The 14,550-nt window shown below is 53.9% G+C and overlaps 1 protein-coding gene across 3 annotated transcripts in view; it reads left to right on the forward strand.

Moving 5' to 3' along the window:
- Positions 1-834: 834 nt before the first annotated feature.
- The window catches only part of BRD4 (bromodomain containing 4), an 84,604-nt gene continuing 70,888 nt past the window's right edge, over positions 835-14,550 (forward strand). For all 3 annotated transcript variants that reach the window (XM_075725240.1, XM_075725242.1, XM_075725241.1), the window contains exon 1: positions 835-871. The gene's annotated coding sequence lies outside the window, so the exon portion shown is untranslated. The remainder of the gene's footprint in view (positions 872-14,550) is intronic.

Raw genomic sequence — 14,550 nt, forward strand, 5'->3', positions numbered from 1 at the left:
CCCCCGGTGCACCCCAGGACCCCCCCCGGTGCACCCTGACACCCCCCGGTGCACCCCGCCTGTGCATTGCCCCTGGTGCACCCCAACACGCCCTGGTGCACCCCGGGACCCCCCCGCTACACCCCGACCCCCCCGTGCATTGCACCCGGAACCCCCCCCGGTGCACCCTGACACCCCCCGGTGCACCCCCCCTGTGCATTGCCCCTGGTGCACCCCAACACGCCCTGGTGCACCCCGGGACCCCCCCGTGCATTGCACCCGGGACCCCCCCGGTGCACCCCCCTGTGCATTGCCCCCCAGTGCACCCCGACACCCCCCGGTGCACCCCAGGGCCCCCCCCGGTGCACCCCCCTGTGCATTGCCCCCCAGTGCACCCCGACACCCCCCGGTGCACCCCAGGGCCCCCCCCGGTGCACCCCCCTGTGCATTGCCCCCCGGTGCACCCCAGGGCCCCCCCCGGTGCACCCCAACACCCCCCGGTGCACCCCGGCCCCCCCGTGCACCCCACGACCCCCCCGGTGCACCCGGGCGCCCCCCCCCGCCCCGCGCGCTCCCTCCCCTCACCCCTGACGTCACGGCGCGGGGGCGGGGCGCGGCGGCGGCGGCAGCGGGTGGGCGGGGCCCGCTGCGCCGTGACGTCAGGCGCAGCGCGGTGAGGTCAGTGCGGCGCCGCTGCCGGACCCGCTGCCCCTCGGTGCCCGTCTCCCCCCTCCCCCCCCCGCCGCGGCCGCCTTCCCCCCTCCCCCTTCCCCCCCTCCCTCCTCCTCCTCCCCCGCCGCTCCGCGACGCCTCCCGGGGCCCCGCGGGACCCGGCCCCGGCGGGAGGGCGGCTCGCCCGGCCCGGCCCGGCCCCCTCCCGCTGCCGCCTGAGGTAAGAGCCGGGGGGGGGGGGAGGAGGCGTTGCCGGGATTGGGGGGGGCTGGGATTCACCAACGCCTCGTACGTCGCCCCGCCGGCGTAACCCGCATTGCGTAATGCGGCCGCTGCGTCAGGGAGGCCTACGTAAACTGCGCTGCGCGCCGCCCGCCCGGAGGTTTGAGGCCTGCTGCGCAAACGGCGTAAGGCAAGGGGGGGGGCGCCGTTGGCGTAGCGGCGGTCACGCGCCGGCTGCGTAGGCCGCTGCGCAAGGCGGGGGGGGGGGGGGGGGGGGGGCGGTGTTCTCCGCGCCGTACGCACTTTGCGCAATCGCCGGCCGGGCTGTTCGGTGGGGGAAGCGCGGCCCCGCGGCCGGTACGGAGCGGCGGGGGGGTCGGCGGTGGCGGGGGGGATGGGGGCGATCTCCCGGTCCGCGGGGCCGGCGGGGGAGAGAGCGGGGAGCGCCCTCCCGCCTGCGCTCTCTGGGTTACGCCGCTTGCGTAAAGCCGGCGCGGAGCTGCGGCGTTTGCGTACGGGGGAAGGTGGGAGCGGCGTAACCCGCGCGGCGCCGCCCCGCTGCGCCGTTAGCGTAGCGCCGGGGCCGGCGGGCGGGCGGGCGGGGGGGAGTTGCGCCGTTGTCGTAGCTCCGGTGCGGGGCGGGTTACGCCGTTGGCGGGCCGGTACGCAGAGTGCGTGCGGTGGGGCGGGGCGGGGCGGGCGGCGCGGGGGCACTTCCTGCCGCCGCCATTTTGTCGGCGGACGGGAGGAGGAAGCGGCGGCTCCTGCGCGGAGGCAGCGGCCGGGCCCGGCCCCGCGGCCCGCGGTGAGTGACGCCGCCTCCGCCTTTCCCCGCCTCGCCCCTCACCCGGGGGACCCCCGCCGGGCTGGGCAGGACCGGGCCGGGCCCGGCGAGGGAGGCTCCCGCCGCGCCGTTAGGCCTAGGCCGCCCGCCCCCGCCCTGGCCCCGCAGTCAGGCCCGGCGGCCGCTCGCTCGGCGCCGCGGCGGTGAGGAAAGGAGGGGGGAGACGGGGACACGGGGGACGGGCAGCGAGGGCGATGGGAGCCGCGCCGGGCCGGCTGCGGGGTGTGCGTGTGCCCGCCGGCCCGCTGCCCTCGGCGGGGGGGGGCGGCCGGGCCTTCCCGGGCGGCCCTGAGGCGGCCGCTCCCCGTCGCTCCCCGCCGCTCCGCCGTCGCTGAACCGCGCCTGGGCCCCCCGGACCCTTTCAGCGGCGCCATTCGCTCGCCCGGGCTTTAGCTCGCACGGCCGGCCGGTTCCCTTTACGTTTTCAAGCGGAATTTTTCCCATTTTTTTTCCAGGTTGTTCACCACTTGGCGTTGTTTGGAAATGATAAAGCTGGAGGGCTCAGCTCTCGGGGGAACTCCCGAGCTGCCCTCCCGCGTTTTTGGGCAGCCTGTTGGGTGGGAAAAGGGGAAACCTCGGTGCTGGCTCTTTCCCCAGGGATTCCGTGGGTGAAATGCCGGAGGAGCGAGGTCCACTCGCGCCGTCGGGATGCGGGTTCACACGGACGCTTGGCTCCTGGCGCTCGTTTGGCGCGGTAATTAGCCGCTGGCGTGAAAGTGAAGGCTGTTCCTGCCTGCTTCGACTGCGCCTTGGCCGTAAGAGATACGGCTTTACGCGACTAATTAACGGCAGGGAGTAAAAGTCTGTTCGTTACAAACTCGGGCTGCTCTCGCCTTTATTAATGAGCCTGTCCTTATCCCCCCTCAGTGCTTCCACGGTGGTTTCCTTGGCCGGTTTTTGTTTTCACCGATACCTTTCAAACTTTAAAAAAACCCTACGCATAGTTTTTACTCGGAATAACGTTAAAGTATCCCCGCTCTCCTTGGCGGAAGTTTTCCCAAGTAAACTCTTCCTCGCCCCGTTATTCTTTGGGTACGTCCTGCCTACTCCATCGGATGGTTCGCGGCCCGATTTTTGAGAATAAATATAGGCAGCACCATTGCTCGTAGGGATGTGTGTTATAACGTACAGAATTAAGCCGGTAATTAAGTCGGTAACGAATTTGTGTCGCCCGGTAGCTTTGCAGTCGCCCGTGGCTGCGTGAGGTGCCCCGGGGCCGCAGCTTTACTGAGCTTTAGATTATTGGCTTCTGGTTTTCGTATTCATGTTGTTCGTCAAAGTTTCCGGGGTCGTTTCAGTGACTTAAAACATTCCCCGTAGCTTTACGGAGGTTTGGTTTTACCCGGTTTTGGCGCGGTGACTTCAGGTTAAGCTTAAGTGCTCTGTTTAAGCTCATCGTGGCAAAATTTAGCGTGGTTTAGCCAAGAAAATGAACCAAACTGTTTTGGGCAGCCAAAATGTTGAAGGTTTCAAGCTTGCAAACACTTAAAAGGCTGCTGTAACTCTGCTGCGTAAGGAATTCATCTTCGGTGGGGTTACTGCTAAGATAAGTATGGGTGGAGATGAACGTAAATTGAATTTACGTCCCTACGAGGTTCTGGCATTCGATCGAGTTAAAGGTCGCCCTCGGCCGTTTGCTGGTGTTACGCGAGGGCCCCTTCGTGTTTTTAAAACAGGAGGCAAAAGGAAATGTTTGAATTCCCCACACCTGAACTCGAGGAACTGCGATAGTGACTGTAAATAAATGCGCTGTACGGGGCGGGGGGAAACCGCCCGCGTGAGGCCAGTTGTTCCTACGCGGCTTCTAATCTTTGCACCTTGGCAGAGGACGGGATTACTCATTTAAAAGTAGTAAAACACGACTTTCCTGATCATTTTACCCCCCACACACAACTCCATTAATTACTTAAAGCTGAATAACTGTTGCTGCCACATTATCTGATGATACGGAGCATGACTTCGGTGGAGGTGACCAGTTAGGAGCTAAATTACCGCTGGCAGCAAAGCCATTGTTAGCGTAAATCCCGTTTCTGTTTTAAGAGGAAACAGGAATTGTGCTTTGGTTGGAGACTGGCGCAGGTAGGAATCGATCTCACCCCGGGTAAACGAGCTGCCAGTCGCTCCGGTGCTTCTAATTGCTTTTTATTAAGTTATTCTCTGTCTTCCACGCTTTGGTCGAGGGGAGCTGTAATCAAGCGTACGTAATCAAACGCCCCTCGTTATGATTTCTTGCTATTTTGGAACGATTTCTCCAAAGTAAACTTTATAGTCTGGTAATTATCTACTGGCAAACGGCATTTGGACCAAGTTCAGGAATGTAAACCATTTATTTGCAGGAAGATATTTTACCTTAACCCTCTGCTAAATCCCGAGTACTCCGCTGAGAAGGAACCCGGGTGCAGCTCTGCCGGCGAAAACGGGGCGAAATCTGCGGGATTTGGGGCGGCGTTAACGCTTAAACGTCGGCGTTCCCTGGATCTGGCGGTGAACGGGGGCGGATAAAGGCGCACGCCGGCCACGTTGCTTTGCCGGTTTGTAGCGATGGGTGATGTTTGTGAAATGATCATTTCCTCCTTGTTAAAGCAGCGGGGTCGCCGCGAGCGTGGCTTTCCTAAATATAGAAGGGGCACAAGAATAGGACGGCATCTCGCTGGGGGAGATGGCGGTGGGTGGATCGCCGTAACCCGACCGCGTCTGCCTGGGAGGGTTCTACAAAGCCTAAATCCCCCCAGAAAGCGGCGGATAAGGGATGTTATCACGCGCAGGGAGGGGGGAAAAAAAAAAAACAACGGATGGTGGCTGTTAGGAGGGGGTTTGCGTCGCTTCCCAGCTCATCGCGCGCCGTCCACGTTGAATTCCAGGACAAATTGTGTCTCGGCTTTGGCCGAAGCCACGAGTGGAGAAGAGATCTGTCCCCAGTACCGCTGGCGGAAGAGTCGGAGTCCAGGTTTTCATCTGGTTTTTGAGCTTTCTCGCAACGAAAAGGAGGAAAACGAAGTCTCTGTACGTTTGTGAGGGAACTGGTAGGGGTTTTTGGGGATGTAATTGAATAATAGGTGTGTTAGAGCTCTCTAACATCTAAATCCGAAAGCTTTTGGAGAAATATTGGCAGTGTTACTGGGTTTTGGCGGTTTTTTTGGGTGAGGATTAGTGTGATTCAAAGAGCGGCTCTGCAGAGTGGATGTGAAAGGGGAAGCTGCCCAGCGGAGCCAGGGAATCCCAACGCGGAGAGCTCGCGTGCCGCTTCTGGAGCCGCCTTCCTCGCCAGGATGAGTCCCGAGGCTGCTCTGAGCCTGTTCCTTTTGGATATTCCAAAGCAGAATATCAAAATAACTTTCCTTCGCCGGGATGAAGAAGACCCAGTTGTATACAAGCCGCAAAGGTGTCATCGTCTTGCTCTGAAACTTCCAGAATCAAGCTACAGCTAAGTCCCAGTGATGGAAAAAGGCCTGGGATCCTGCCGTACCGACACACGGATTGAGTTATGCCGTATGGGATCAGCGACGCGGAAGGGTGAAGGCTTTAGCGCCGTCGCTTGTGCTGCTGAAGCTCCCGTCGAGCGAGCTGGGATGTTCTGGGTTGGTTTGTGATTTAAAAACTCCTGGGTTTAGTTTCGAGCAAGCTCTCCGCAGCCTCTTCTTTTTATTAAATAGCTCAGAAGGGTTTGATATTCGTTAAAGAGCGGTTTGGAGAAAATACTGAAAGGTCGTTTTGGGTCGAGAGCGAAAGTTAAATTCCAGCGTGGGGGGGTTTCCGCTCCGATTTCTCCGAGCAGCGAAGCCCCTGGGAGCTTTGGTGGTATCTGGTGTCGAAGCAAGCGGCGCGCTTCTCTCCGCTCCCACCGAAAGGAGGAGGAGGTTTTTTTGGCGTGCTGCGAACCCGTGGTGTCTCGGTTCGCGTCTCCTGCCTTAGAGCGGACGCCTCCGCGCGGGGAAAGCTCCGTCGGGACAAGACGTTTTCCGTACGCATCCGGATATCGCTTGGAGCATCAAGGGAAGGGTGTTGGGACGGGGGGAGGATGCGGAATACCGCAAAGGGAGCTGGGGACTGGGGAGGAGGACCCAAACCCACAGAGACCCAAAATTCTTCCTCTTAGACGTTTCAGCCCTCTTTCGTGATAGTTTTGAGCTTTTCTGCAGGAACTTTACGCTGTGCATTGCCTTCATCTGGAACTGGAAGAAAATCGGGAGTTTTTATCCAAAATTAGTGAGAGCAAAGGGTTTGGGAAGTGCCGGTGTGCGTTTGAGGAGCAAAACTTGCCTCCGGGGTGTTTCTGATCCCTATTTTAATGGCGGGAAGCAGCTTTGTTACCATTTTGGGGAGGGGGGTGGATTTGGTCCCTTCGTTAACCGCTCGCATCCGTGTCGCCGCTCGTTAACTGCGAGCGGGAGGAGAGTTCCTAATTATAACTTTTCCAAAAGGCTCGGCACGATCCTGCCCTGACTCTCGCTCCCAGGCGATGGCGAAGCCTGAAGGAGGAGGGAGATGGCGTGGATCCAGAGAAACAGCAAACAGCCTTAAAAAAAAAAAAAAAAAAAAAAATCCACACCAAAAAAAACCCCAAAAAAGCAACTGAAAACAGGAACTGTTTGGTAGTGACGAGGACTTGGGCAAACTTCCTGAAGCCAGAAACTCCGTAAGCAATAGCCCGGAAATAGGGAATCGTGCATTGGGCTGAAATTTGAGTGATTTAACGTTGGTTTGTTGCCTTCGGAAGAAATATTCCCGATTTGGGAAAGGGAGGGAGCCGAGGGCGTGCGGGTTTTGCAGCCTTCGTTAGGCAGGGCTTAGCCCAAACGCTGGTTTTGTGGGTTTTGTTGGGTTTTTTTTTTGTTTTGTTCAATCAAGTTGTTGTTATAATGTCTTCCCAGCCGACTCAGGCCTCACAAGTTTCTAACACAGCTTGGGAGTGTTCCTCTAATGACAATATCAAACCCGCGAGGTAAAAATATTGATGTTTTTAAGACAAAATACTGCAAAACCTGGCATCCCGTGGAAAGCAAAGGGGTTGTGGAGCCTGCAAAGCAAACGTGGTCCCCGTGGGGCGGCTGCCGAGCGAAACAAGAATTTCCTGGGACGGGTCTGTGGTCCCCGATAGGAAATTATTTTGCTTTTTTCCGTAATATTTTAACCGACTGCCTGGGTGTGGCGTGAGATCCTTGTGGTTTTTCCCTGTGGTAAATCAGCTAAAACCTGAGATTTCAGCAAATCACTGAAAACTAGAATTCGGGGTGGTTTTCCTCCCAGATCTAGAGGCGGCTGGCATGTAGCACGTCTCAGGGGTTATAAAAATACCAATAAATCGGGCAGAAATAGCGATTAGCAGAAGGGTAATCGAAATCCGTCGGATTTTAGCCCAAGCGGACTGCTGTGAACTCGCCATGCGACTTCTAGGGGAGCTGTTGGAGTAAAACTACCTTCACCTGCCTTAAAAATTGGTTTATTTGACTTAGAAAGCGTAAAGTGGGGCTCGAGTCGTGTGGGCCCTCGTTAGCGCTGATGGATTAGCAGGCTTAGCGAGCTGCGAGGGGGTCAGGCGGGCACGGGGCAGCGCTAACGAAGCGGTTTGTGTTTTATTTGAGCGGGTGCTGAATGAAATTAAAACTCGAGATTTATAGGGTAGGTTTTTCGCCTTATGGGATGAGCAGCGGGCTTAAAAAAAAAATCTGAATAATGTTAAATGAATGCACGCGTAATTAAGCAATTAGATGTTTAAACAAACCTGGGTACTTCAGCAATTAAATAGTCTTTTACAGTATCGTGTCAGCTTAATTTAATTATTGTCTGCCAGCACGTTGGCTTTAATAACTGAGATACGAAAGAAAAACAAGCTTGGGAACTTAAATTATGTCATACCTGTTAAGGAAAATAATGTTTAAAAACTTATTTGAGCTTTTTGGGGTTGATTTATCCCAGAGATTCATGGCGCCCTTGGAGCAATCAGCCAGCAGGGTTACAGATTATTTAAAGAATAATCCTTAAGTTTATAATAAATGAATTATAGGAAATGAAGGGCAATAAATGAACTATTTAATGAGCTGTAATCTCACAGACTGTTGAAATGTTTGCGATTAGCTCTGCTGTTGAGGTTTTTTGTTTTGGTTTTTTTTTTTGTTTTCCCCCATCAGTAGCAGCCGCTTCTTGCGAGGCGAATCCTTGCGGTAAAAATCAATGGTAACGAGAGTGGAGAATTAGGAAGGTAGGATGCTAGGGGGAAAAAAGAAATAGAATATTTGAGGTGTTTTCGCAGCTTATTTTCTACAACACGAGCAAAAAGGATCTGATGTTTGGCTCGGGAATGTGCGCTTGGGTTTATTTTTCAGTAAAACCTGTGTTTATAGGGACGCTCAGCCCGCAGATGTTGGTGCTGGGATATATTCCCACCCCAAGACTTGACCAGAGCCGGAGCTCCGCAGGGAAGGAGTTTGCCGGTAACCGGCGCCCCGTGCCGCTGAGCTGCGGTCTCCTGGGGAAGTTTTGGGTTGAAAAGAAGTGGAAGCGGTGGAGACCAAGCGTCGCTTTTTATCCTTTTCTGTTTGCTGGAGTTGCGTGCCCAACTTGGTTCATCTCAACTTTAGGTAAGATCAGTTGAACCCTAAAAATACTGAATTTTAGTGAAACACAGGCAGTCTCACCCCGGGAGGGGCTCTGCCCGCTCCGTAGCGAACCCGCGCGTCTCTCTTCGCGTCAGCAAACGCTGTTGCCCGATAACTCCCATTGATCCTGCCCTGGACGGAGCTGGGGCGTAGGAGCTGGGATGCGGAAGGGTGTTTCCTGGTCTGAAGCGTCTCCTTTGGCTCTGGGCTTTCTCGACGGTACCGCGCTGTTTTCCCCTCCCGCTCAAAAACACTCGCGCAGCCACGTGGGGATATGTATTTTTATTTTTTCTTCTTATCCGGCGCCAAGGGGTTATTTTGGGCTGGGAGAGGAGCGGGGCAGCTGGGCGGCACCACAGGCGGATGAATAACTGCGTCTCTTTTTTCCAGAGAAGCGAGGAGAAACTTGTTTTCACCTCGGTTTGGGTTTCTACAATTTGCCTTTGTTCAAAAAAAAAAAAAAAAAAAAGGAAATGCTGAGGATGCATTTGCAGCATAGAAGCGCAGGGAACCTATGCGGGGCAGGAGTCTTGGTTTAGGGTGAAGATCCTTGGTTGGTGGTTGCAGGTCAGCTTTTGGTGGTTGCAGGTCAGCTTTTGGTGGTTGCAGGTCAGCTTTTGGTGGTTGCAGGTCAACTTTTGAATGCTTCTCCTTCATTTTCCTCAGCCTGCGCCCCCAAAACTCTTTTCATACCTGGTTGCGTTGCCGGTGGTTCTTCCAGAGGAGCCGTGGGCTCTATCACGCCAGAAAAATAAGCCTTAAGGCCCCAAAAACTTGTCAAAATAAGCGTGTATTCATTATTTCCTCCTCTCTCCGTAACTTCTGTTGCTGTAAGGTCTTCCTCCCTGTTCCTGGCCGCTACGGACGCAGCGAGGGCGTGATCTGATGGGCGCAGTGCTGCTTCCAGGATCTCCTGCTGGGGCGGGGGGCTGAGGCCTCGCCCCCTCCGTGCTTGGCTCCAGGAGGTTTTGGGAGTCAGCCTCGGCTTAACCCTGCGGGAAGGACTCGGCACGGAGGCGTTTTTCCCTGGGACTATCCTCAAGGCAAAATTCCTTTTTCTGGAATATTTGCGCTGTGCCCATCCTCTCTTCAACCTGTACTTTCAATTTGCAAAACGGGAGTGAAGAATTGAGGGTTTACATTTGTTTAGATTAAATGCAGGGGCAAAAACCCCAGCCAGGCTGGGTAGGTGTCCTCAAATTTTTATTCTTCCTTCACATTTTGGGTTGCGTAGCTCCTTTTTTTTTTCTTTTCTTTTCTGCAAATTTACAGAGAACACGCAGCGCAGCAAATTAAAACATTGAGCAGGACGACCAACGCCACGTTCCTGAAGCACCTTCCTTCTTGGAAAGTCATGAGACAGTTCTTAATCACCCAGTTGTCCTTTTTATGCTAATTTGACGAGCTGAAGAGGTATTCAAGTGAGAGGAATAACCCTTAAAAAATAATATCCTTGAGGCAGAAAGTCTTTCTCAGCTGAGCGGCAGTGACAGAGCGCTGCGAGACGGGCCGGCTCTGCTCAACTGATCCGCTCCTGAAGCTTTAAGCCCGGCTCAAAGCTCCGCGGGGCAAAGTCCCTTCTGCTCCGCGCCTACGCGCCTTACTTGCATAAGACCGGAGCGATGGGAGATCAGACCCGTGGGGTTGTCTTATTAATTAATATACGAGCGGTGATCGATCAAAGAGAAGATACTCAACAAGAAAAACTGTGTTGGGCTGCAGGTTTTCTGAAAACCGGTACTAAATAGCTGCTATGAGTGTCTTCGCAGGTCCAGCTTTCCTGAGCCCAGCGCACCTCCTTTTTTTTTTCCCCTAAACTACCTGAAAACAGTCATTCTTTATCTGTTACATAGGAATTCTTGTTTTGGAAGAGGATAATTTGAAAGGAGCATGATTTATAGGAGCTTTGGGGGTTGGTATTGGCTGGCAAGTCTTGATTGGCATTACAAAAACCATACAAAACACTAAATTGTGTCGTGGTTCCTTTTTTTTTTTAACAAGCTAGGCACAGAGTAGCTGCGGATGGGTCGGGAAATCTCTTTGCTAACAGCATCCCTGCTTTGGAAATCCTTTGCCAGGCTGGTTTGTCCGGTTATCCGACGGCTCCAGGGAAAGGGAGTTGCGGAGGCAGCGTTGAGCTTGGATCCTGTGGAGCCGAACCTTGGAGGCTCCTGATGAAATACGCAGCAATTCCGCTTCGAAAACATCCAGCGAGCTGGCGGCGACATCCGCCTTGTAGCAAGGCTACAAATTCAATTACGTCTCCTTCATAAAAGCTCTTTTGCCTCTTCTTCCTACGGACAAAAATCCTGAAAAGCATCGGGTTTTGTACGTAAAACCTTGATTTCCGGCAGGATCGAAGCTGTAGGTTGGATTTTAAAGTTCCTTTGGCGGGGTTGGGGATTAGGGTTGAAAACGGCCGTGTTCACATCAAACGCTTCCTCTCGCGGAGAAACGGGCTCTGCTTCCGTCCGACTCGGCTGTACCCCAGAAGCGGAGCGACCGCGTTCCTCGTGAGTTGGAGACGGTGCTGTAACGGGGAGCTGTGCCCGCAGGCTCCCCTCAGCCCCACCGCGCTGCGGCTGTTAAATTTAAACAAGTTTCTGCCTCAAAAGCAGGACCCTTGTGCTGCTCCCGCTATCTCCTCGTGAGTTACGTGCGTGTCTGTGGACTGCGGCGTGGTAGGGATCCAGGTTTGGGCTCACATGGTCTCTAAGCAGCTTTTTTGGAAGGTGAAACTGTAATAAATCCAATCCAGGGAGCCCAGCTGCAGTTTTGGAGGGAGCTGGGAATCTCAAGCCAGGTGGTTTCCCCCCCCCCCCCCCCCCCCACTCCTCTGGACTGAATGGCTCTGCTGCTGCTGAGTAGGTGCTAATTTTCCACTTAAAGAAAGAAAACCAGAAGAAATCCATTTAAATGGCTTGCCTTTAAATCGCCTGACCTAATCCTTTGAGCCCTGATGCTCCCCGATATCTCATCCCCTCCTAAGGGAGGGGGGAAAAATAACGCAGAGCACGCTGTTGGTGATAAGTTTCTTAAATTTAGCGCAAGGAATGCTCGTTCCGCCGAAGCTGATGCTGAAGTTAAAGGTTTTGGTGCCAGAGGCGGGTTTTTTGCCAGCGCAAAAATCACCATCGGCGTAAATGATCATCCGGGGTTGTATTATATTCGCTTTTATAAAGCGTTTTTAATTCCTTGTTCCGTAGGTATTTCCCCGTTTGCAAGATTCAAGTGGTAAATATTTGCCTACTGAAACAGCAGCAGCAGGAACGTCCCGGTAGCAAGATCTCACACCCTCTGCGCGCCGCGCCGAATGGATTTTGGGTTTTTGCTACGGGCAGCCAAGCTGCGTCTGTCTGTCTTGCGTTGCCGAGCGCAGCAGAGTTGGTTCTCGGAGTCCAGAGTTTAATGCTGAGGGGGGCAGGACGGGATTAGAGTGCAAATCACTGGTCCAAAGGTTGCCGGAGATGTTTGTGGTTGGGTGGGTTGGGCGTTTTGGGTGGTGTTTTTTTTTTTCTTCCCTGCTTTTGGAATTTGTAGGTAGGTTTCCAGCAGCGTATGTGCCGACCTCGCCTGTAAAACCCGAGCGTCGAGAGCCCGGGTGCGCTTGGTAACGTGACGTCTTGCTCCGGTTTAGGGAGCCTGGGAAGGATTCGGTGACGGGTAGGAGGGTTTGAGCGTCGCTGCTAGCTCAAAACTAAACATCCCCGTTATTCCTTGATGTATTTAAGGAGACGATTCCCGGCTTCCTGCTGCTCCCAAACCCCTGGCGTGATCCTACTGAACTGGGGTGTAATTAAGAGTTAATTTGGGCACGGTCCGGTTCCCCCTGGGGGCAGGAGCCAAGGGGAAGGCGTGGTGCTGCTCTGCAGGACAAAGCTTGATCTCTTCTTTCTTTCTTTTTTTTTCTTAATTTTATTTTCTGCTTGCGAAGTGGTGCTTTCTGCTTTCGAATGCCCCCTCTGCCCGCGAAGTCACTGGTATGGGCTGGGAAAAAGGAGGATAAAGAGTGAAAAGGGGGAAAAATACGATTTATTATCCTGGTGCTGGCAAAACCGGACATCTGAAGTGCCAAACTAAGGCATCTCTGAGCGCAGAGGCGAGGGAGCGGGGTCAGTTTGTAGAATAAAGGTAGCAAAGAGCCTTTTCCTGCTTCTCCTTGCCTGCGCTTAGGGCTGGATGCTGTCCTGGACAGAAGAATTCCCTATAAAAACCATATCAGGTTACAAGAAAAACAAGATTGCTGCTTATTCCTGCCGTCGAGTGGGAGCCGATGTATTTACAGACGAGCCTGACCTTGTGCCTGGTGACGGGTGTGTGTTTGCAGAGCTGCCGAGTCCGAGGGGAGAATTCCAACTGTTCGCAGGGCCCGAGGAGTAAAAGGTGAATTTTTTTGGAGCGCTTTGGTGTGCTCTGACCCCCCTTTCAAGGTGCAGGCGGCTGAGAGGGATGTGTGGTTACTAGGCGGGGCGTTCGGAGCGCTTTTGGGGGGTATTTTCTCTTTTTAGAGCCGTGCGAGGGTTGGTAAAACAGGTCTTTGCTTAGCAGATGCTCCTCGTGGTGGGGCGCAGAATGACTTTTAGGTCTTAGATGTGATCCAGTATCCTTCTCTGAGCCTAGCAGCGTTGCTTTTAACTGGTTAAACTACCCTGCTGGTTTTAATATGGTTTTTTTTCTATGTCTCGGGACGGATTTAACCAATTAAGGGCATTGCATTTTTCACATTTTGAAAACACTTTTGTTTTGCCTTCCCTCTTTTTTTCTTTTCTTTTTTTTTTTTAAATCAGCTATTTTTGGTCTGACCTTGGCTTGTCCTTTCTTACCTCAGCTTCCAGTTAGGTTTCTCCGGCAAAGGCGGCGATTCGGGAGTGCCGTGTTCTTGCGGACTATTGATAGCGCCTGAAAAATGCGATGCTGAGCAGTTGTGGTCTCTCGGTATCTACGGACGTGGGCTGAAGAGGAATGTGAATTCGGCTAGAGCGACGGGGCAGAGCGTAGTTGTTGTTGCAAGGCTGATATTGGAAGGTTTGGAGCCCCAAACGTGCTCCTAAAAAAGCCTAGCCTACACGTGAGATTATTTTAGGCTCAGCATTGGAATATAGGGTTATGATTCTTAGGGTCACCCTGACTTTTTTAGAAGGAAATCGTCTTTTAGATGTTCGTTTTAAGGCTGGTTATTGATAAAATACGCTGAGGCATCCTTCAAGAGCTTAGGTTTAACTCTTTTCTCTTAAAATTAAGCTTAAGGAGGTTGATAACCCCTCCGTGGATTAATGATTTATTAAAAGACTCAAGGTAGCAACGCGCAGTAGCTCGTAGCGGAGGAAGATCCATCTGTTCGCACCCGTGTTTTTCAGTGTACTTGAAATAGTGTTAGGGGAAGGGATGAATGATGTTGGAAAAAAAAAAATACCCCGAAACGCAGCCCAGAAAAGGTCCGAGGTGCATCAGTAACGACTTTTTAATGGTCGTGAGGAGATGAACAGGCAGCGACTTAAAGCAAGTCCCTAGAAAGACTGAGGTGTTTAATTATTTTGGATAATAAGCGTTGCTGAGCGTGGCTCGCAAGTGTGGAGGATGGATTTGTGAGGGGTTGCTCTTTGGTTTTTCCCTGGCGATGGGACGGTTGGTGTGCTCCGTATGGCCACTTCTCCTTTCTGCCTGTCTCCCGTCACTGGGATGGACGGCCTTTCCCACCCGCCGGCTGGGTCTTCAGGAGCCCCTTGGCTTGTTCCACGCCGTTAAGAAATTGCTTTGTGAACCCCAGACCGCCTCGATGTTCCACCCCGGAATATTCCCGGAGCGCGTGGGGTGGTTGGAGGATCGGGCTGCTGCGCGGAGCGGTTGCTGTGCCTGAACCAAGGCCTGCGGGACGCGAGCTGGGCATCTTGGGGAGGCTTCTGACCACCTTCAGCACAGTTAAGGTGAGCGCGGGGCTTTTGCCGCGCGACGTCCAAGTTGTCTGACCTCACCTACGAGCTAATTTCGGCTGTGAATGAGTAATTTACTCCGTGGTAACGATTAGCAGGAACATCTCAGCACCGAGTAATCTTCCTGCAACTCGGAGCGTACCTAGGAGGACGTGTCCTTCCCCGCCTCGCCGGAGAAAGTTTATTTTATTGTCAGTGGCAGAATGATTTACAAGTGAGTTGGAGTTGCTCATTAGCCGGACGACTTTCTAAAAATCCCTGTTTAATTTGCGAGGAGCTCGGAGCTTTCTTGCGGCACAGCTCTCCT

Source organism: Pelecanus crispus, chromosome 27 (genome assembly GCF_030463565.1).
Source record: "Pelecanus crispus isolate bPelCri1 chromosome 27, bPelCri1.pri, whole genome shotgun sequence".
Classification (NCBI taxonomy): Eukaryota; Metazoa; Chordata; class Aves; order Pelecaniformes; family Pelecanidae; genus Pelecanus; species Pelecanus crispus.